Source organism: Chanodichthys erythropterus, chromosome 12, assembly GCF_024489055.1.
Source record: "Chanodichthys erythropterus isolate Z2021 chromosome 12, ASM2448905v1, whole genome shotgun sequence".
Lineage (NCBI taxonomy): Eukaryota > Metazoa > Chordata > Actinopteri > Cypriniformes > Xenocyprididae > Chanodichthys > Chanodichthys erythropterus.
The window spans coordinates 53,160,485-53,185,080 of NC_090232.1; the positions used below are offsets into that span (position 1 = coordinate 53,160,485).

At 36.0% G+C, this 24,596-nt stretch overlaps 1 pseudogene; it reads left to right on the forward strand.

Moving 5' to 3' along the window:
• The first annotated feature begins 854 nt into the window (after nucleotides 1-854).
• LOC137031826 (NACHT, LRR and PYD domains-containing protein 3-like) lies at nucleotides 855-23,262 on the forward strand (annotated as a pseudogene).
• The last annotated feature ends 1,334 nt before the right edge of the window (nucleotides 23,263-24,596 follow it).

Here is a 24,596-nt window from a genome sequence, read left to right on the forward strand (position 1 = left end):
ACAGTAGAAATTAAGTTGGTCAGACAATTTTTGACCCAACTTGTTATTGTGTAAGTCAGTGAAGATTTCAGTGAGTCAAAGGTGATGGTCTGTAGAAACACTCATTTGGTGTGATCTTATAAAAGCTACTGTAGATGTCCTCACTGTTTCAGAGGAATCACAGACTCACTTTCATCCTGCTGGATTGTCAGGAACTATCCGTTTGATCTTTTTGTTGTCATTTTTACCTCACTCTGTGTTTAACACTTGTCTCTGCAAAGTTAAAACTACAATTCTGAGCAATTCATATGATTGGCTTTAATTTGGTGCAACCTTGACTTGTTAGATTTTATAATTATCTGTTTATATTTATTTATTATTTCCTTTGTTTTTAAAAACCTGAAATGTGTTTTTAGTCGAATTAATTTGACTGAATCTACTTGATTCCATTGTTTCAGCAGTGAAAGGAACTTTTAAGCATCAGATCAGGAGAAAATGTCACTTTACTGTAACAGCTGAACAGTGTAACACTGGGTTACTTGTTTTGTTCAATATCTTGTTTGCACATTGTGAATCACATTGACTGTCATGTTAAAACTGTAAAGTTTAGTCTGTCCCCATTCTGTCTAGATCATCTGACTGCTGTTAGTGAAAGACTACTGACACACATGAAGGACACAAAGTTTATACCTGAAGGTAAAACACACACACACACACACACACACACACACACACACACACACACACACACACACACACACACACAGGTATTGTGGCTGCATTCCTGTTGAACCTGTGATGACGCTTTGCTCCACTAGAGGGAGTAAGTTTGTTTAGTTACAAAACAAGACACACCTTAACCAGGTAGAAACAAAAGTAAAGAAGAGGAAGAAGAGACGCCATTCCGAGGCTTTAAACATGTTAACATTGGGTGATTAAACAGCCACATATTTAGAGGTGAGTTCAAAGCTTAAATTCTTCATGTAACGATGTAGACATATACAAATGAGCTGTTATTTATGTTTATGCTCTTCTTTACATGGGGTTTGAAACATTTCGAATAACCAAAACCAACTAACCAAAATGGCGGAAACGTTGATGATTAACGTGTTTAAATAAATTAGGCCTACTTTTGATTTCCTGAGATCTTCGTAAATATAATAGTTATCATTAAAAGCATAAAAGGAAAGACGTCGTGTGTTTAAAGATGTACCGATATAAAGTTGGTTTGACATTGGACGTTTGACATTCGTCAGAGATTCAACTTCGAAAATACTTCAATAGATCAATAACGATTCAGTATAAGAACAAAAAACAAGTTGTGTTCGAATTGTTTGAAAAAGTAGAAGAGGACACACAATGTAGTTTATGTGTTTAATCTGCTTTGCTGTATCAGAAACCTATTCATTTTGTAATGTAAAATAGCAGATAGGGACCGTCTACAAAGTACAAAACGAAGAGGAAATACGCTCAATTTTTCCATCCATATACTTTACTCTTGGGAAAAAGGCGATCAAACTGTGTACACAAAACTTTGAAACATACACACACTCAGTCTCACCTGGTAAAAGACTGTAAATGTTACATATTGGAAATAATAAAAGTAGTGGTAATAGCAATGTTATTAAGAAAAAGAAGTTTTACATTTTGAGGAAAAACCATAATATTCAATCCCAAATTCAAATAGTGTGATCTATTACTATGTCCTAAAAGAACTGCTTTCAGTTGGTTTTACTATCATAAGTGATGCAAAAGCAATGCTATTGAGATTCAGATGTGATAATACATTTGTATAAAATACATATAGACTAATTTTTCAAATATAGATGTTTTGTGTTGTTGCTGGATCCTAGAAGAACATTTTAAGGTTGGTTTCATCCAGGAAACAATAGCATAACATGTGTTATTGAAAGCAACAATTGAGAAAAATCCCGCAAAGCCTCCTAAAGACTGAGCGTTATTACTGCCCCCTAGAGGAACATGAGGCAATTGTTCTAACTGAGTTTGACATTCAAAATGTAAATAAATTCATTTAAATTCATACAGTGTTCAATCTCAACTTCACAGGGTGTGTCCTGTTACTGGATCCAAGAAGAACATTTTGGTTTTGGTTTTATCCACGGAACTGCAGCAGAAAGCATGTTATTGAAAATAAAGATAATACATAAATGAATTAAAAATAAATACAATGCTCTGTTTCAACTTCAAAGGGTGTGTCTAGTCTCTGGTTCCTAGAAGAATAATTTGATGTTGGTTTTACTGTCAAAAGTGATGCTGAAGGCATGCTATTGAAACACAATAATTGCGAAAAATCTCACAAAGCCTCCTAAAGACTGAGCGTTATTACTGCCCCCTAGAGGAGCATGATGAAATTGTTCTGACTGAGTTTGATATTCAAAATTTAAATAAATTAATGTAAATTCATACAGTGTTCAATCTCTGCTTCACAGGGTGTGTCCTGTTACCTGGACCTAAAAGAACATTTCCATGCAGGTTTTTCTCTCATTTGTAAATCAGGGTAAATGCTATTGAATTAAATTCAAATCTGATAATAAATTCATTTAAAATACATACAGTTTTCTATGTCAGCTTCAAATGTTGTGTGTTGTTGCTGGCTCCTAAAATAACATTTTTATGTTGCTTTTAGTCACAGAACTTTAGCACAAGGCGAGCTATTGATATTCAAAGAAAGACATGAGCTCAGTGAAAATAAATAAGTGTTCTAACTCGCATTTAAATGCTGTGTGTCTGTACTGGTTTCTAGAAGAACATTTTAAGGTTGGTTTCATCCAGGAAACAATAGCATAACATGTGTTATTGAAAGCAACAATTGAGAAAAATCTCGCAAAGCCTCCTAAAGACTGAGCGTTATTACTGCCCCCTAGAGGAACATGAGGCAATTGTTCTAACTGAGTTTGACATTGTATGAATTTAAATAAATTCATTTAAATTCATACAGTGTTCAATCTCAACTTCACAGGGTGTGTCCTGTTACCTGGACCTAAAAGAACATTTCCATGCAGGTTTTTATCTCATTTGTAAATCAGGGTAAATGCTATTGAATTAAATTCAAATCTTATAATAAATTCACTTAAAATACATACAGTTTTCTATGTCAACTTCAAATGTTGTGTGTTGTTGCTGGCTCCTAGAAGAACATTTTAAGGGTGGTTTCATTCACAGAACTGTAGCACAAGGCGAGCTATTGATATTCAAAGAAAGACATAAGCTCAATGAAAATAAATAAAGTGTTCTAACTCAACTTTAAATGCTGTGTGTCGTTATTGGTTTATAGAAAAACATTTTAAGGTTGGTTTCATCCAGGAAACAATAGCATAACATGTGTTATTGAAAGCAACAATTGAGAAAAATCTTGCAAAGCCTCCTAAAGACTGAGCGTTATTACTGCCCCCTAGAGGAACATGAGGCAATTGTTCTAACTGAGTTTGACATTCAAAATTTAAATAAATTCATTTAAGTTCATACAGTGTTTAATCTCTGCTTCCCAGGGTGTGTCCTGTTACCTGGACCTAAAAGAACATTTTGGTTTTGGTTTTATCCACGGAACTGCAGCAGAAAACATGTTATTGAAAATAAAGATAATACATAAATGAATTAAAAATAAATACAATGCTCTGTTTCAACTTCAAAGGGCGTGTCTAGTCTCTGGTTCCTAGAAGAATAATTTGATGTTGGTTTTACTGTCAAAAGTGATGCTGAAGGCATGCTATTGAAACACAATAATTGCGAAAAATCTCACAAAGCCTCCTAAAGACTGAGCGTTATTACTGCCCCCTAGAGGAGCATGATGAAGTTGCTCTGACTGAGTTTGATATTCAAACGATTAATAAATTTATTTCAAGATCATACAGTGTTCAATCTCTGCTTCACAGGTTGTGTCTTGTTACTTAGACCCATAACAACATTTCTAATCATATATTTATGTCATTTGTAATTCAGGTTAAATACTATTGAATTAAATTCAAGCCTGTTTAATTCATTTTAACTAAAATTAACAAAGCTTATTAGCGATTTAAAACACGTTTTAATCCAACAAAGCAAACATGCTTTACAAATAATTTAAATCAATATTTACATGGTATAACAGTAGTAAAAATATATCTCTTACAACTCACATCTATGCCCTGTGACAGAGCAATAACCAGGTGGTCACCCATACCGCAATTGGTGAAAGAGCTGTTTACCTCATCCCAAGCGTAGGTTTAGTTTTGTTGGTGTAACTTAATGCTTTCTAAATGTTAAATAACACTTTTACTTCAGTACAATAAATAAATTTTAGATGTAACCACATAAGATGTAAACACATATTTTTTTTGCTGTGTGAGTTATGTGTGTTTGTGTGTGAACACTGCATGTGGGGAAATATGCGATTATTTAATTGGATAATAACATTGTTTTTTTAAAAAAACTGCTATAATTCTGTGACTAAAACCTTTTCTTTTTCTTCTTATTTTTTTTTTTTTTTGAGCCAGCAACAACACACACCCTTTGGAATTTAGATGGAAAACTGTATTTTAAATTAATTTCTCAACAGGCTTGAATTTAATTCAATACCATTTATCCTGAATTACAAATGACATAAATATATGAATGAAAATGTTATTTTAGGTCCAAGTAACAAGACACAACATGTGAAGCAGAGATTGAACACTCAAAATTTAAATAAATTCATTTAAATTCATACAATGTCAAACTCAGTTAGAACAATTGCCTCATGTTCCTCTAGGGGGCAGTAATAACGCTCAGTCTTTAGGAGGCTTTGCGAGATTTTTCTCAATTGTTGCTTTCAATAACACATGTTATGCTATTGTTTCCTGGATGAAACCAACCTTAAAATGTTTTTCTATAAACCAGTACAGACACACAGCATTTGAATGCGAGTTAGAACACTTATTTATTTTCACTGAGCTCATGTCTTTCTTTGAATATCAATAGCTCGCCTTGTGCTACAGTTCTGTGACTAAAAGCAACATAAAAATGTTCTTTTAGGAGCCAGCAACAACACACAAGTTGACATAGAAAACTGTATGTATTTTAAATGAATTTATTATCAGATTTGAATTTAATTCAATAGCATTTACCCTGATTTACAAATGAGAGAAAAACCTGCATGGAAATGTTCTTTTAGGTCCAGGTAACAGGACACACCCTGTGAAGCAGAGATTGAACACTGTATGAATTTACATTAATTTATTTAAATTTTGAATGTCAAACTCATTCAGAACAACTTCATCATGCTCCTCTAGGGGGCAGTAATAACGCTCAGTCTTTAGGAGGCTTTGTGAGATTTTTCATCTTTCATCTTTGGATCAGTTGGGACTCGAACCACAGGAACCTTCTTGTTGTGAGGAGACAGTGTTTTCCACTGAGACACTTGTTCTGCCCTTAGACACGTTCATAAAATTCACATACTTATAGAATAATTACTTAAAAATTATACTATATATATTTAAACTATATATATTTCAGACTTTTTTCATGTTTGTATATAAAATAAAATAAAAAACATTTACAGGTACAAAACTCTGTTTGGATAGATGCTCAAATGTACAACATACACAGTGAAATCCTCAGTGAACACTGATCTGTGTTTATATAAGTCCAATCTACACAATGTTAAAAGAAACACTGAAACAATGTTGAAGTTTATGAGATAATTAACTGATCAAATAACTGATGATTCAGCATTTGATAAAATCAACTGCAAGTAAAAGACGCTGAACCTCTCAAAATCTGATTAAACTCCACAAACAGCATTACCAGCTTCACTTATTAGTAACCAGACTGACTTTATTACTGTCACACGTATACAGAAATTATTGAGAATTAACAGATTTATTTGTTGGTGTTTGTTTCATTTGAAGTCACCATCGTGGTGGAGAGTGTTTGCTTTAGTTGGGATCTTGGTCCTTGTACTTCATCTGTTAACTTTTCATTGGCTGCTGTAGCTGTGGGACACATTTGTTACAGTGTGGTGTGACAATCACATTTGTTTTGGCGAAGAAAGTCCAGATAAAGCCAAATCAACTTCTTGTTGATAACAAAATCATCACAGAGCAAAAATCTACTTTTTGGTTTTTAATTTTCTGTTTATATTTGGCATTTACGTCCACCAACCTTGTGAAACTGCATTATTGCACCAACAGCATTAAATTATCAGTTATCCTGAAGCTAGATAAAAAGCATGTGCACAAGACATTTGAGCGGGAGTAATCATGTCGTCACACACAGACATCAAGATTTTGCATGTGATTCACAACAATGGTGACAATCAAAACAAGGATGAGTTTTTTAGTTTTGATTGTCACCATTATTGTGAATCATATCCAAAATAATGATGTCTATGTGTGTGACTTCATGATATACTCAATCAAATCTTGTGCATGCTTTTTACCCACCTTCAGATCAGTTTAATTAAAAACATACCATTAGATGCTCATTTTACCATTTTTCTATAACAAGGAGTTGATAACAACTTATCCTGCTTCATCTAGGCTTTTTTTTTTTTGCCACAACAAATGTGTTTTACAAACACAGTTATAACAGCCAAATAAAAGCTAACAGAAGAAGAATGAGGACCAACATCCCAACTAGCAACACTCTCCACCTTGATGGTGACTTCAAATGAAACAAACATCAACATCTAAACTTCTGTTAATTCTCAATAATAACCTCTGTAGATGTGTGACAGAAATAAAGTCAGTCTGGTTAGTAATAAGTAAAGATGGTAATGCTGTTTGTTTAATCCTCCTCTGCTTGATTTTAGCAAATGTTCAATCATCTATTATTTGATCACTTAAAGGGATAGTTCACCCAAAAATGAAAATTCTATCATCATTTACTCACCCTCAAGTTGTTCAAAATCTGTATAATTTTCTGTGTTCTGTTGAACACCAAGGAAGATATTTTGAAGAAAGTTTGTTACCAGGCCACTTTGGGGCACCATTGACTTCCATAGTAGGAAAAAAACTACTATGGAAGTCAATGGTGCCCCAAAACTGTTCAGTTTAACACATTCTTCAAAATATCTTCTTTTGTGTTCAGCAGAACAAAGAAAATTATACAGATTTTGAACAACTTGAGGGTGAGTAAATTATAGAATTTTCATTTTTGGGTAAACTATCCCTTTAATTATCTCATTAACTGCTTCAAAAACATTGTCTCAGTGTTTCTTTTAACATTGTTTGGATAGATGCTGAAATGTACAACATTCACAGTAAAATCCTCAGTGAACACAGATCTGTGTTTATATCTACACAGAGTTTTGTTCCTGTAAATGTTTTTAATTTTATTTTATTTTACATATAAACATGAAAAATAGTATGATATATGTATGTTTGTATGTATGTCTATGCATAAGGGAAGCACAAGCGGCTCAGTGGAAAACACTGTCTCCTCACAACAAGAAGGTTCCTGGTTCGAATCCCAGCTGAGCTAGAAAGTCTTTGTTCAGATCTGGTTTCTCTCGAATTTATATTTTCAAATCCGTTAAAGGATTATTAGGCTGCATAAATTAGGTCAGCCCGAACCGGGAACACTTCACCAGATGTACTCGTTACATCAGAAGAAGAATGGCATCTACGCTAATATTAGTCTTTCTGTTTATCCCGAGGCTTATCGTAGTCAGCCGGATCCGGGCCATATCCAGGTGAGATTGAGGACCTGCACATTGACACGACCACAACGCACCCCTGAAGTATCAGCAGAGATCTGGTCAACTAGATCATCCATTGTGAAGGCCTCATCAACACGATAGCCAGTAGCACAGTTCCTCAACAAACCGTCCATACTGGCATGATGAATACGATCCTCAACTGGATGGAACTGAAATAAATACTTTGAATGTTGCGATCCTATCCGACTTATGATAGCAACCCGAGTCGTAACAAAGGACTGTTCGCCAGAGGAGAACTGGCCCCCCGACTAAGCCTGGTTTCTCCCAAGGTTTTTTTTCTCCATTTTAACACCTGATGTCACCTGTTGGAGTTTGGGTTCCTTGCCTCTGTCGCCTTTGGCTTGCTTAGTTGGGGACACTTGACATTTGATATTCAACAGTGCTTTGATCTGCCTGCTTTAACACCATTATTTAAGAGCTGCTGTATAGCCAAAATTATATACCAGTTATCAATGTAAAGCTGCTTTGACACAATCTGCATTGTAAAAAGGGATATATAAATAAAGGTGACTTGACTTGATAATCCAAAGATGTGTGAATTACAGATGCCAAGTTGTCTAAAGGTGTGAACATGTGTTTTACTGTCTATGCTCATTTTTTAACCTTGTACAGAGTTTCAACGAACGTCTATATTGGACGTTCGTCATAAAAACTTTTATTCTGGCTCCTCAGTGGATATCTTTTCAATGTACGACTTTTGTGAAGAGACGTCTTCTGGACATAACTTTGCTTAGTGGGAATTATGAAAAGATTGTATTGGTAGCACTAATAACATAACCAATTACATATTTTGTGTACAGTATACAAGCGCACCGCCATCTTTATAAAATTGTCTTTGAAATTACATTTTGCAGTAGATCTACATTTCAATGGCATCACTGTCAAAGAATATTTACTTTACAAGAATATTTAATATAACGAGCGAGCGCAGCGCTGAAAAGGGGCGGAGCTACATAAGGTCTTTGAAATTGTTTATTCTGTGAGTGAGCGTTGTGTGTGTTCACTAAATTGCTTTTAAGTGAAAAAAAAAAAATAAGATCGTTTTTTTCTTCCACATGTACTTTGTAGACGGTCCCTATCTGGCCTAAGCGCTAGCGCATCACTGCTAGAGATAAAATATGTTGCTACACATTAAAGAGGATTAAAACTCACAAACTGCGATGTGTGCTTAGTTCTATGTTATAATACCTTTCAAATAAGGCACTTTTTTTACATTTATAATTATTCACAAAGAATCTATTGAAAATTTTCGTGACCGAATATCTATCGAATATCTAATATCCAACGTCAAACCAACTTTATATCGGTCATGGCGGAAACGTTAATTACTAACGTGTTTAAATAAATTACACCTACTTTTGATTTCCTGAGATCTTCGTTTTATATAGTTATCATTAAAAGCATAAAATGAACACGTGTATTTATACGAATATTTCTAGGTCATGAAAGTCATTTTGAGTTTGAAAACATTTCTCCAAGAGGACACTGCTCAATAGCATTATTGTAGATATGATGATCACATAAGAAGTAAAATTATTTTTGTATTTATGATCACATTAGAAACAATTTTAAAGAGTCAGCGATTTTTGTGACAGCGACGGCTTCCTTCAGGAGGACACACACACACACACACACACACACACAAGCACAAACACAAGCCAGGCCGCAAGTAAAAGCGAACCATATTTAGAGCAGGGGCACGTTCAAGCTCAAACCGGTGCTCAACGTTTTGCTACGTTTTCCGGGTTGTAATATAATATGGGTTCAAATGACCTATAAGTAGTATCTAAATACATTTTTTAAATACAGTGATAGTATATTAAAAGCATCATGGTGTCTCAAAATAGCACAGTTGAGTACACTTAGATGTTCTTAAGATGATCTAAAGAAGTACTAAAGAAGATTTTTTAGTATATTAAGTACAAAATTAGTGCACGAAAATAGAGCACTTTAAGTACATTATTGAAATGTTACTTTTTTTTCACCTGGGTATACAGCTAAACTCGTCTCTGTGTGGACGGGGCCTTATTCTTCTTTAGTTTGCAGTCCTGTGCAAGATAATCATCGTATATTAACCTGTTCCCTGTTGTTTCCAGGACTTGCCTTGCTGTGTCCAATCCAGTTGGTGATGTTTTTCCCACGAGGTAGTTTTTTTATTTATTTTTTTTTATTATAAAAAGCCCATCTCTGACAGTAGAAGAACACTAAAATGAGTCTCCATAATGAGAGAGAAGATGAGGACACTGCCTCTGAAATAGGTTCTCCATCTCCTGGATTAAGCTGTGAGTCTATGAAGAGTGATCAATCCATGATGAATCTACCCTCTGGATCCAGTGATGGAACAGTGACCTCTGACCCCAGGTAAGACACTGTTCATTTTAGCATTGACACATGCTTTTATTCAAAGTGATTTACAGTGTAGAAGACTGTAGTGGGTGAGTAATGATATTACAGAGAAGCACAAAGTTACTTTCCTGTTTCTTTACTGTTTCTCATTGGTGGAACAATCTTCCTCAGTTTAAAGAATTCTCTTTGTGCACTTGACTAAATACTGTTAAACATCTAGCTGTCTCTCTTTCTTTCTAGTAATGTATGTATTTGTGATTCAAGTAGTCAGGCATAATATATATATATATTAATTTCTTATGCACATGTTGTGATTATTTTAAAGGGGACATATCATGAAAATCAAATCTGACTTTTCCCGTGTTTAAGTGCTATAATTGGGTAATATAACTCTGGTGCATCTACCAGCACAGAAAATGTGAAAAAGGACAACCCAGTAACAAGCCGTTCTGATTTCGCTCCCCTTGTGACGTAGGAAGGGGATCTTATTATAATATTACCACCCCCTGAATCTGTATGTTTGAACCCACGGCGCCGCCATTGTTTTCGCAAGCGACGAGTCCTGGAGTGCAGCAGCTGTTCTGCAGAGTTTAGCTACAACCCTGATCAAACACACTTGAATGTCTTCAGGATTATTAAAGCTATGTGAAGGAAGGTGATTTGTGTCAGAGCAAAACTCTGCAGGACAGCAGCACTCAAGAACGACTATCCCTGAGCTCCTGATATGTCTCAGCTATGTAAACATTATCACTGATCTGTTAACGGCTATAATAATAAACATACGAATCTCCATAAACTCCTGGCATCTGAGCTACTAAGGACACAGTGGTGCAATTTTATTTATGAAGGGAATGTGTACAGATAAATTCATATACCAATATGTGTAAGTCATTAACACTAGAATGCTTCACATGATGGTCAGTAAAACACAGGATTTGCACAGAAATTCATTTTCAAAGATGGATTGATACCAACTGATCCAATTTAGTTTTTTATTTATTTCGTGATTTTTGCAAATTGTCTTACTGTTAAATGTGGCTAAAGTTACCATTGTTTCTTACTGTACTCACAGAGACCAGAACCATTTCGTTATTTTAATTTTTAACCCCAAAACGCTTGCATTCTGTATAATTCATAAATGCATCTTCATTCTTAATGATGTTTTATTAACAAAGTTCGGGAGGAACAAGTGCAGATAATTAACCTAATTAGCTCAGGTGGAGAGCATTCATTTAATCAATGCAACCATGACAAGAGGTATAAATACAGCAGACTTACCTCTGTTCGTCTGACAGTTCATCAGCATCCCTCCTCCACCCTTCTCCTCACTTCAGTTCTATCTACTTCTACCACAACGGGGGAATACTGTGGGTTCGGGCCAAAATTTCAGAGCTCGAAGCCCTCCCCCAGACAGCACACCAGATATACATAACTCTTACTGTACTTAATTATATGTAAATGTGAACTTGTGAATTGAGTTTCTCCAACAGTATGTAGCTTTAGCCATGTTAGTCCTGCATCACGCTATCAAAATCATCCGGAATTAAATTTTAACAAACATCCACAAAATACATGGCATACCTATTTCATATGCTGCATCAAGAATAGTTTGTAATGATCCATTTTGCAAGTTTTATTTGCTGTGTTAGCTGTATTATGTATGCCTCAATGTATTTGCATTTAGCAACACATCCACAAAAACGACGTTTTTGTTCGCACCCAAATAGGGGCAAATTTGACAAGCCATAATAAATGATCTGTGGGGGATTTTGAGCTGAAACTTCACAGACACATTCTGGAGACACCAGAGACATCTTGTGAAAAGGGACATAATAGGTCACTTTTAAACCACTTTGAATGACCATTGTGTATTAAGATTGTGCTATATAAATAATCTTGCCTTTTCTTGTATTTTTTGAAAATAAAAGTTTTCAACATTTCTTACCTTCATCTCTAGCATGTACTTCGTTCAATTTTGAATATTGTATTGCAGAAATTATCATGTTAAAGTCACTATTAGATGAACTGCTTGTTGTCTTCCTTATTTATGAATGGCTTTGGATGAAAATATTCTGCTAAATTAATACATAAGTGTAAATGTATGGTGAAGTCAAGTTATACTGTTTAACTAGTGCTCTAATATGCAGTTGTTCTGATGTTTTTGTCAGTATCAGCAGGAGAAAGAGACAGAGATCAGAGTCTCCAGATCCCAGTGGTGTGTCTCTGAAGAGTAACAGATCCATGATGCGTCCCCCTGAATTCAGTGATGAACCAGTGACCTCTGATCCTTTGTTAGTATACACTAAATGTACTCTAAAATATTTAACGTGCACTGCACAGGGGTTCAAGTCAAGTCACCTTTATTTACATAGCGCTTTTTACAATGCAGATTGTTTTAAAGCAGCTTTACAGTGGACAACTCGAAGAGGAGCACTAAAATCATACCTAACCTTACGGAACAAAATATATGGGAATATACTGCAAAGTATAATGTGATATATTACATAAAACATTTCCATATATGGGAGACTAGTGCTTATATTTTTTAATATACTGCAATATATGCATTGACTTCATATGCTTATATACATATACATATAAATTATCTATAAATGAAGACAAAAATAGCATTACATGTAATATTCATGAAGTTGTATGTGTACATATATTGCACATGCATGTTTCTATTTAAATGTGAATGTGTACACACACACACACACACACACACACACACACACACACACACACATCTGCTCATTTAATCTGACTCCAATTTCAGCAATGAAAACATTCCAAACATATACATTTGCTGATCAACTTAAGTTTAAGGCTCGTCTCATTCCATTGTCAATTGCACTCGTTCCTGTTGCGTCTCAGGAGGATGGAGAGGGAAAAACAACTCCTCCATTGGACTCTTTTCACATTTCCGGGGTTCTTGGAAATCATAGTTGGGTAAACTTCTATAGTGGTGAATGGGAACAACCGGCAATATCAAAATAATTGCTGATGTTATTAGATTGTGTTTCTAATTAGGAATTAATCATTAGTAATGTATTCATTTAGATATTTGATTATTCTGGGTTCTGATTATTCATCCATAAGCCTTCAGTTTGTTCTATCCTGGACACAGATTTGTGGTAGCACCAGCCTCCAATAATCTACTGGTCATAATGATTTCAGGAGAGTCCAGAATAAATCAAAATTTGCATAGATGTGTGAGGAGAGTTTTGGGCAAGGCGTTGTCCTATGCTATTTCTTTGAGATCTTCTCTTCAGATGAGTTTTGTTGCTTTATTGCAGAGTGCTTGATCTCATCTTTTGTCTAATCAGGATTATCAAGTCTTACATTAACTAACTTAAAAATTTTAAACATGTATAATGTAAATAATTATAAAATATAAGAATTATATTACATTATATATTTCTCTATATGTGTGTTTATACTGCATAAGTAAATATATCTGCAATATATTACACATGCAGTACCATATTAGATCACATATATATCTATATATTATACAGTGTATTACTGAATATAAAATTACATATAGTATGATATATTAGTTAAAATACTGTCACATATTTTTCAATATATGAAAATCGGTAATTCCTTATATATTATTATTATTATTATTCAATATCTTGTAATATATTAACACAATACATTATTCTGTATATTTAATTATGTTGTTAAATAATATAATATATTGATCATTCATATATATTTGATTTTTGTAAGGGTAGTATCCTACATATTTCTGAAGGTCTTCAATACTCGTTGTCATTGTCTTGTTTTCTTTTTTGTTTCAGCAGGGGGGAGATACCTGGCCTGATCAGATCAGTGCCATCCACTTCATCCCACTATCAGACTCACATCAGGCAGGACAAAACTGAAGCAGTCCTGCAGACACACACACTGGAGACTAAAGAAATGCAGAGAGTCAAAGACCAGCACAAAACCAGCATGAGGAACAAGTATGAGAGATTATTTGAGGGAAACAAACTCCAAGAGAATGAAACCCTCCTGAACAGGATCTACACACAGCTCTACATCATAGAGGGAGAGAGAGAAGGTGTGAATAAAGAACATGAGGTTTTACAGATGGAGATAACAGCCAGAACACAACACTCACAAGACACTCAAATCTACTGCAATGACATCTTTAAAGCCTCACCTGAACCAGGATGTGAGGAGAAAGACCAAATCAAGACTGTTCTTACTAAAGGCATCGCTGGAATCGGAAAAACTGTCTCTGTGCAGAAGTTCATTCTGGACTGGGCCGAAGGAAAAGCCAATCAGGATGTAGATTTCATGTTTGTGCTTCCATTTCGAGAGCTGAACTTGATCCGAGATCATCAGTACAGTCTTCACAGACTACTGTTGGACTTTCATCCTGAACTTCAAGATCTGGATTCAAAGATTTATGAGGAGTGCAAAGTTGTGTTCATCTTTGATGGTCTGGATGAAAACAGAATGACACTGATGTTTTCAGAAACTCAGAAAGTTTCTGATGTGACTGAGACTTCAGTGGGTGTGTTGATGTCAAACCTTATGAAAGGAGAGCTGCTTCCCTCTGCTCTCATCTGGATCACCTCCAGACCAGCAGCAGCCAATCTGAATACATCAACCGTCTGACAGAGATTCAGGGATTCAATGAACCTCAGAAGGAGGAATATTTCAGGAAGAGAATCAGTAACGAGCATCAAGGCAGCAGAATCATCTCACACATCAGAAGAGCAAGAAGCCTCCACATCATGTGCCACATACCCGTCTTCTGCTGGATCTCATCCACTGTGCTTCAGAAGCTCCTGAAAGAAGATCTGAGAGCAGAAATACCTCAAACTCTGACTGAAATGTACATCCACTTCCTGTTGATTCAGATCAACATGAGGAATCAGAAGTATGAAGAGACAAATCCAGAGAAACTCCTGAAGTCCAACAGAGAAGTGATTGTGAAACTTGCTGAAGTGGCTTTCAAACAGCTGATGAAGGGCAATGTGATGTTCTATGAGGAGGACCTGAAAGAGAGCGGCATAGATGTCACCGATGCCTCAGTGTATTCTGGGATTTGCACTGAGATCTTTAAGGAGGAATCTGTGATTCATCAGAAGAAAATCTACAGCTTCATCCATCTAAGTGTCCAGGAATTTCTTGCTGCTCTCTATGTGTTTTATTCATATGTAGTCAAGAACAAGGAGCCATTGCAGTTTTTTCTGAGGAAAAAACATATGGGAAAACAGTGTGGGAATCTGTGTGAGCTTTTGAGAACAGCAGTAGACAAAGCTCTTGAGAGTGAGAATGGACATCTGGATCTGTTCCTGCGGTTCCTGCTGGGCGTCTCACTGGAGTCCAATCAGAGACTCTTACAGGATCTACTGACACACACAGAAAACAGCTCAGAGAGCATCAGTCAAACCATTTCTTATATTAAAGACAAAATTAAAGACATGAGAACTGCTCCATACAATCTTTCCACTGAAAGATCCATCAATCTGTTCCTCTGTCTGCTGGAAATGAAAGATCAGTCACTGACCAGAGAGATTCAGGAGCTTGTGAAATCAGACAAACACTCAAAAACTGATGTCTCTCCTGCCCACTGCTCAACAATCGCCTACCTGCTTCAGATGTCAGAGGAGGTGCTGGATGAGCTGGACCTCAAGAAATACAACACATCAGTTGTGGGTCGAAGAAGACTGGTACCAGCTGTGATCAACTGTAGGAAAGCTGTGTGAGTTTAAGCACAGTGATATTGTAGTTGTTGCTACTTTATTTTTGTCACTGGTGAAAAAAAAAATCTTTTACTATCTATTTTTTGTCTTAGTCTTGCTGGCTGTAATCTCACTGGTCAAGATTGTGAAATTATATCATCAGCTCTCCAATCCTCAAACTCGGTCCTGAGAGAGCTGGACCTGAGTAACAATGACCTGCAGGATTCTGGTATAAAGCTTCTTTCTGAGGCACTGAAGAGTCAAAACTGTCAGCTGAAGATACTTAGGTGAATGGTTTTCCATAATTAACAAAATTCTGCCACAATAGATTACTACTGCATTTTGTCAATTTTTGGCATCTACTCTAGATGGAATATCAGAACCAGAGACAAAACATTTGGATTGTTTGAAAAGATGATAAAGAAGATTATGATATTTGCTGATATTAAAGACAACTACATTGTGAGTCATTAAAATGAACTTTATTTTATTCTTTTCTGTTCAGATTGATGTTGTGCAATCTCACTGCTCAGAGCTGTAAATGCTTGTCATTAGCTCTGCAATCCTCAAACTCTTTCCTGAGAGAGCTGGATCTGGGTAACAATGACCTGCGGGATTTAGGAGTGCAGCTGCTCTCTGATGGACTGATGAGAGCAGAAAACTCTCAACTGGAGATACTGAGGTGTGTGAGATTTGATGTTTGATATCTTGGATGCTCTTTTTCAATACTTTTTCATATACTTTTTTTTATAAATTTATGCAATTTATGGTACACAAGATGGATATAAACTGTAAACATATTCAGGAATGCACAGATGCATTTTTATATTATTTTAAAATTACCAGTAAAACATTTCTGCATTGCTTTGTATGTAACATAAATGAGAACTACATACATTGGTTTTTAGCTATATAAATATAAATCTTTGAATTTGTATTAAATATGTGTGCAGTTACTCTTTATTTGGTTTGTTCTCTCTAGATTGGCTATGTGTAATTTCACTAGTCAGTCCTGTGAAACTGTGTCATCAGCTCTACAATCCTCAAACTGTGTCCTGAGAGAGCTGGACCTAAGTAACAATGACCTGCAGGATTCAGGAGTGAAGCTGGTCTCTGTTGGACTGAAGAGTCCAAACTCTCAGCTGCAGATACTGAGGTAAGTCTTTAAGAGATCACTCAGTGAGTCTAACATGAGAAAAATGTCTTTTTTTGCTTTGGGTTAGTGGCCCTTATTTGTTTTATTCATCTGTAGTTTGTCAGGCTGTTTGGTGACAGAGGAAGGCTGTGGTTATGTGTCTTCAGCTCTGAGTTTAAACCCCTCACACCTGAGAGAGCTGGATCTGAGCTACAATCACCCAGGACAATCAGGAGTCCAGCTGCTCAACGACAAACTGAATGATCCCAACTGCTCTCTGCAGAGACTCAAGTATGTGGAACAAACATTACTTGTGTTGATTTTAATGAAGAATGCATACAAAAATAATGCAGACGCATGAATAAACAAATGAACACACACAGACAAAAACATTTTACTTACCATAAGGACAAGAACAGGTGCTTTGGTAGTATGTTCATAACGCCTGAAGTATGAGAGAAATTTGGTTGTTTTGTTTTTACAATAAGCCAGGAAATCTGTTATAAGTGGCTATTAGTGGCTGTAAGTGAAATGCACCAGAAAGTCTTTCAACAATCAAAAGTGGATCTTTAATTTTACAATGTAAATGTATGTTTCAAAATGGGGCATTTGTAGGATCTGTACATTATAAATGCATCACTACATTTTGCAAATCCTAAAAGATTCCTATAATCCTAGCTTAAAATCTGTAGTCTTTGATCTCTAGTTTGACATGTTCACCGACAGCCAGTTAATGACCATTGCGATCAAATTTTACCTCCGACGAAGTTCTGGCAGTGTCAGAAGATTGGTGCACAATCCTGCAGTGTGAATTCTCCTATGATGAACGTCTAATTGTCTAAGTTTTTCAAGACCAGCCATGTTCAAAATTAATGATAGAGATTTTTTTCTTTTTTTAGCTACCATTTGAGTACCGCGTGTAATGAGTCAATGGACGTGTATGATGTAAAACTCCGGAAAAGTTTTCATGCACGCGTCTGTTTTTAATGCGTCTTGACTGTCGTACAGTCTGACATAAATGACAGCTGAGATCCCACAGTGTGACATGAAGATCATGTTCGTACAGTCTGACAAGCAACCATCATAAAGGACTGTTAAAAATCGCACAGTGTGAACCAGCCTTAAAATATGTGCATCATACCTGAAACCTACATGAACACTTTACAGTTGGTTTTATGGCTGTAAGTAGTTCTCTTCAAATGCTATTGAAGTTAGCAATCTTGTATATAACATTAGAGATGGTCCCTAAATTTGTGAATATCAACCATCCAATGTCAAGGCAACTTTATGCCAGTATTTCCCTGGGAAATGCTTAGCGTCAAACTTTGAATGTTACGCCCATATTCTGAGTCAACCTGCTTGCCTGTAGCCTATAGCCTACATCCACCCAAATAAGGTGCAAGTTTGGTGGTCTTTTATATCACTGTGTTGATATAAAAGACTATAACTAGTACAGTCTATAAGTAGTAACTAGTATATAAGTCTATAACATGGTACAGTCTGTGTTATAGACTGCAAAATATGGACAACACGCCTTTGCTCTCTTCCAGTGTAATAACTAAAGCCACCAGTGTGCCAATATGGTGTTGACATCTTGAGTCTTTATTCTGCACATATTGAACATGGAGCCTGAGTCTGCGCAGTAATGAGCACGAAGTGGAGCCGCAATACCAAAGTCCCGCCCAAACTCAGAACAACTCATTATTTCGGTGTAAAATAAACAGTTATGGAAATGTAGAATTGAAAGTTATAGCTCCAATCACCTCGCGAAGATCCAGAAAAAAGTCAGCTGGTGCCTCAGTAATTACTTAAGAGAAGCTGTCAATCTCAGCTTGTCAATCATGATGTCTCACTCTAATTTTTATAGCATCAAATAACTAAAAACAGACTTGTGTAAAGAATACTAAAACTAACACCAGGGTGAAAAAATGACAGAAACTGTCTTTGAAAAAAAAAATGTTTAAAGTGTAAATTGATTGTTTAGTTTGTCTTGCGTCCCATTACATTTCGTGGAGAGGGCCAGGTTTATGACCTATACTGCTTCCAGCCACCTGGAGGCAATAGAGACGCTTTGGCTTCACTTTTCAAGACTCATGTGGCACACTTGGTCTATAAAGATAAGTTAAAGGAACGCTCCACTTTTTTTTGAAAATAGACTCATTTTCCAACTCCCCTAGAGTTACAGTTTTTACAATCACTTTGTTACTATTTTCAGAACCTTGATGTCATTTTTCACAACTCTAGACACAAAACTCACAACCAATGATCAAAATGCACATTTTTCAAAACTCTAACCCTTTTCTCAATTGCTTGGATACATTACACATAAAACTTAGATAATTTGTTCATTCAACAATAATCACCTGTTCAATATGACACAACTTAACATCAAAGTACTACTATTTCAAAAGGCAATTCACACATTACATTTCAAATGAGTGTCTATTCATTTCCTTACAATGATCTAACTATCAATTGATACAACTGCTCAAAATGATAAGTAACTGTTGCATTACTCTTAATGCATAGTTGTATGGAAACAATCTTCCATGTTTACTGTAAATCATGAAAGTTTCAGGATAACGAGATTCATTGTTACTAATTAGCGTGGAGCATGAACCAATTAGACTACAATATCCATGGATGTAGCCTAATATTTTATCATAATGCTTCATCAGACACTGTGTCTATGGCCCCAAATACTGTACCACCTTTTCAGACTATTTACAGTATTGACAGTACTGCACTGTATAGATGCAGGCCCTTGTAATGGATGACGCCTGCAATGACATCACAGCAGACCAGTGTCAGGCCTGGATTCTCCATGCCCGAAGGTTTTTTCCAAGATGTTTGGCTAATGAAAACATCTATTGTGATGTAGATGAGAACCTGTGGCCAAATCCACAACACAAAGTTGATGACAATGTAGAAGTAATCACAGTTTTGTTTCTTACAGTACAAGCAAGCAAGTTGAGGAACACTGCATTTGATGTTTTACAGTACTGACTTTTCTTTTCTATTTCATAGCTAATTATTTTTGCTTTGATTCAAAAAAAGCTATGTTGTAATTGTACTGTAGTGTTTTGCATCAATATATTACAAACTTTGTTCAATGATTCCACTGTGTCTGTAGTATTCTCTCTACTACTGCAGTACTTTACAGAGATGTATTTACTGTACATGTAGTACCATAATGAAACCTGTATCACCTATTTTGTTCTACAATATTTAATGATTGTACGAACAATGACACAGTGAAACTATCGGTTGCTTGTGTGTGGGTGATCTATAGTTATGTTTCAATGGTATTTCACAGTACATTTATGTTTTGAACCAATGATTGTGCAAGTGCAAGATTTCTTTAAAGATGTGAATGCACAATGCAATGTTTTGAACATTAGACAGCCTGTGTTACAAGTGATAACCATTTTGAGTTTTGTGTCTAGAGTTTTGAAAAATGACATCAAGGATCTGAAAATAGTAGCAAAGTGATTGTAAAAAACTGTAAACAGTTGAGTTTTACCGTTTTCGAATCCATTCAGCCGATCTCTGGGTCTGGCGGTACCACTTTTAGCATAGCTTAGCATAGTTCATTGAATCTTATGAGACTGTTAGCATCTTGATCAAAAAGAACCAAAGAGTTTCAATATTTTTCCTTTTTAAAACTTGACTCTTCTGTAGTTACATCGTGTACTAAGACTGACGGAAAATGAAAAGTTGTGATTTTCTAGGCTGATATGGCTAGGAACTATACTCTCATTCCGGCGTAATAATCAAGGAACTTTGCTGCCGTACGATGGGTGCAGCAGGAGCAATGATATTTTGCAGCGCCTGTGACCCCGTTTGCACAAGGAGTGTGCCTTGCAACCATGGATACATTTGTGAGAGATGCTGCGTAATATCTTATCAATAAATAATGGATTAAAAGATATATACGGCACAAATTATTCATGTAAATACAGCATGTGAGCTTCTGTAATACCCACATCTAGAACACACACACTCCCGAATCGGTACATACAATGACAGACGCCGAGTGATAAGAATTGTAACTCAAACATCGTTTAGAAAACTAGTCCCATCAAAAAAGAGCTTATGAAACACAGACTACAACAGAACAGGCAAACAGATAAAAAACAAACTATAAATGGATATAACCCCGACAAATGTGTGTGAATTGAATTGAATTGAAATATTCACTGCTTAAATATACAACCAGGTTGAATTTCAGCCTATAAAATGCAAGCCCTAAAAATATGATGCATTAAATAAAAGCATATGGTATTATTTTATTTCCATAGAAATAGCTATATTATTTACTGTGATGTGCTTTATTCAGTGAGGAAAATTTAGATATATTGTTTTGAAATTGGATTGTGACTCCCTGAGTTGGTATCAGGTCGAAACCCTAAATAAATAGCCGCCACTGTGTCTGGTTAACAAAGCCTGTCTTTTTGTTTTGTTTGTTTTTTGTGTTTACATAGAAGGTATTTTTCCTGAGCTCTTATTAAAATGGTTCATTCATTGTTATAAAACATTGTCACCATGTGTTACTGTATGTGATTTTCCTCTTCCTCTTAAAATATATTTATTATTTTAAAAGACTCCAATTAATTTTTACCCATAAATTTTATTAATTGAAAATTTTGTTATTTTTATTTTTTTCTCACAGTTTGGAATGTGGTGGAGAGACCAGGATAAGAGCAGGACTGGACAAATGTAGGTACACACACACACACACACACTTATTATAAATTATTAGGCATATTTATTTGATTTACATGGATTGATATAGTCCGATATTTTCTTTCAGCTGCCTTCTTTCACAGTAGCAGCGTTTATTCCTGCCTTGTAAATGCATTTAATTTTATGTTATTTTTCATAAGGGTCTCTTAATCTTCATAAGAGAAGTGAATTGCGCAGCTCTCTCGTGAGAAGTGAATCAAACTGACAGTTTCCTTGTTCCGTGTGATTGGCTGTTTGCCGCACATAACGGACTTTCAGGTGCAGGCGCTTTGCAAACTCTGGATTAAACCTGAGTTGTCAGAGAAAGTTTATATCGAGCGTTGTGCAACATCTGATCCTGATCTTAACCAGTTTGGATTGATCTGGATTTGTCAACTCTAAACATACTCTAAAACTCAGAGTTTGTTCAACTAGCTTCATGCAACAGGCAACAAGTAAAGAGGGCCTTAGTCATTTACTTGATGACTGATCGTTGAATTATGAAAAAAATATATATAGCACAGGTGGCCACAACACAAAGCCGTTTTCATCCCTAAAATGCTTGTGTGTAGAACTATAAGAGATGCATCCTTTATGTTACCATTTTAAATGTAATTTCAGAAATAGAATTTTTAATTTCCGACCATTTATCATATTTATTTGTTTGGTCTATGTTGTGTTTTTCTTGTAGGTATGTGGTTTAATGTTCTCTCATCTAATTCTCCATTTTCAGATGCCTGTGATCTCACACTGGATCCAAACACTGCAAACATTCATCTCATGCTGTCTGAGGACAACAGAAAGGCAACGCATGTGGATAAGGAACAGTCATACCCTGATTATCCATGCAGATTTGAGCACTATCCTCAGGTTTTGTGTAAAGAGAGTCTTACTGGACGCTGTTACTGGGAGGCTGAATGGAGCGGGGGGGAGGCTGATATATCAGTTGCATACAAAGGAATCAGCAGGAAAGGAAGGAGAAATGAATGTGTTTTTGGTTACAATGAAATGTCCTGGAGGATGGAGTGCACTGATAATCAATTCACATTCTGGCACAAGTTCAAGAGCACCATCTTACATGTCCCTTCACCCTTATATAAGAGAGTTGGCGTCTATCTGGATGTGTTAGCTGGCACTCTGTCCTTCTACAGCGTCTCTGACACACACACACTCACACACTTACACACATTCAACACCACATTCACTGAACCCCTCTATGCTGGATTTAGCCTGTCTAAATGTTCAGTGTCTCTTTGTCAGATTTAATAGCCAGGTTAATTTTGGTAGCTATTTTATATGTAGTCTTTAGACAAAATATATAGTTAATATAATTTTTCTCTTTAGACCAATTTAATTAAGCTTATGAGACATTTGAGTCAATGTAACAGGCTTTATTGACATTGACATAAGTGATTTTATATTGCATCTTATGAATTGAACTGGACGCACGTTTGATGGAAGGATTATCATATTTGTTTTGCACTAGCGAGGTATGTTGAATGATGAATGAAATTAATGTATCAATGAATGTTTGTTGTGTAACATAGTGTTTGTGATGCTTATTTAAGCAATTCAATGTGTTTACGTGTTTGTTTGAATATGAATTTGTTGTTTTTATATAGTTTTCACGGTGCTGTGGGGTTGCTGTGATTCGATGCATGGTGTACGGAATAAAGATACTGTTTGAATACATTGCGTTGTCATGTATGGTGAATTAAAAGAAACTTCACGCAGTTGAGGCTCTCGGATCCAAGGGGTCGTTATAACAAAGGTATATTGTCAAGAACATCACTAAAGTAGCGTGATTTTCTAACTTGTGTGTATGCCATCAGTTTTGACTGTGAAAAATGAGGTGATTTGATTGGATGTCATGTATTTACAACATTTTACCTGCTAGAAAAACATGCTCTGATTTAATGTTATTTTAAGGTGGAGTAGAATTAAATGAAGCAGCGCAAGTGGCACATGACAGAACTGAAAAACTTTCATTTAAATCAAAATCTCAAATGAAGATCGCTGCACTCTGTTTTCAGATCGTCCGCGCTTCTTCCACAGTAGCGTGTGCGCATGGCTTGAATAGGGTAAATGTAGCCTACCCATTAAACCCATACACCCTTTAAAGTCCGAATGAACCTGAAGTTGCAAACGAATTTTCTCCAGTGTTGTGACGTATTTCCAAGTGAAACAGTATTGAATAGAGGGCAGATATTTACTTTAGCGCTCCTCCTCTCCATCTCTCGCTCATAGCAGATAAACGGTTGGAGGGGAGTGGTTTAAGTGTTTTCAACCCAACCCGTCAAACTGACGTCATCAGAGAAGGAGCGCCATTCCAGACCGGAAGTAACTTGTCAGATATGTCAGATCTATTTCGACCTCACTCAGACCGTCACCACGGTCTTACCTGAATGACGCCATTCTTCCGCCTATCCTCGAGACCTAATATCAACAATGTCAGGTGACTGACCTTAGGGGTTGACTATATAACATCCGGATGAACCAACCACTTCCTCTTGCCTTTCTCGCCTCATCTGAGACCGAAGCGGTAAAATTTGAGCTTAATTATAGGAGAGATTACAGTTCCAATCCGTCACGTTTTCGTGCAGGTGCTTCACGTCCCTGAGGATTGCGGTGGATTTCTCCTCATTTATATATCTCGGCGCGTCGTTGGAACATACGTCGGTGAGTGTTTCTTTTGTTTGTATTCAGGTGTTTTTTTGTTGGGTCGGCTGTTCGCAGCTGACAAGTGTTTTTCCACGTGTGCGCACGTAGAATGGTGGATTTATAATTTTCTCTTAGAGCTCTGTTCGCAGAGTTATTTTGTAAGATGATTATGAAGAGTGATTCGTCACAATCTATATATTAATGGTACATTGTTAATTGTATTTTTCAACTAAGACCAAGTAGATTATTCTAAAGAATTACAGTTTAAAAAGGGGTTTTCTGTCAATCCAAGTGTTCTGTTCGCAGACTTTAAGGATGATTAATGAATTGTGATTCGTCACAACCT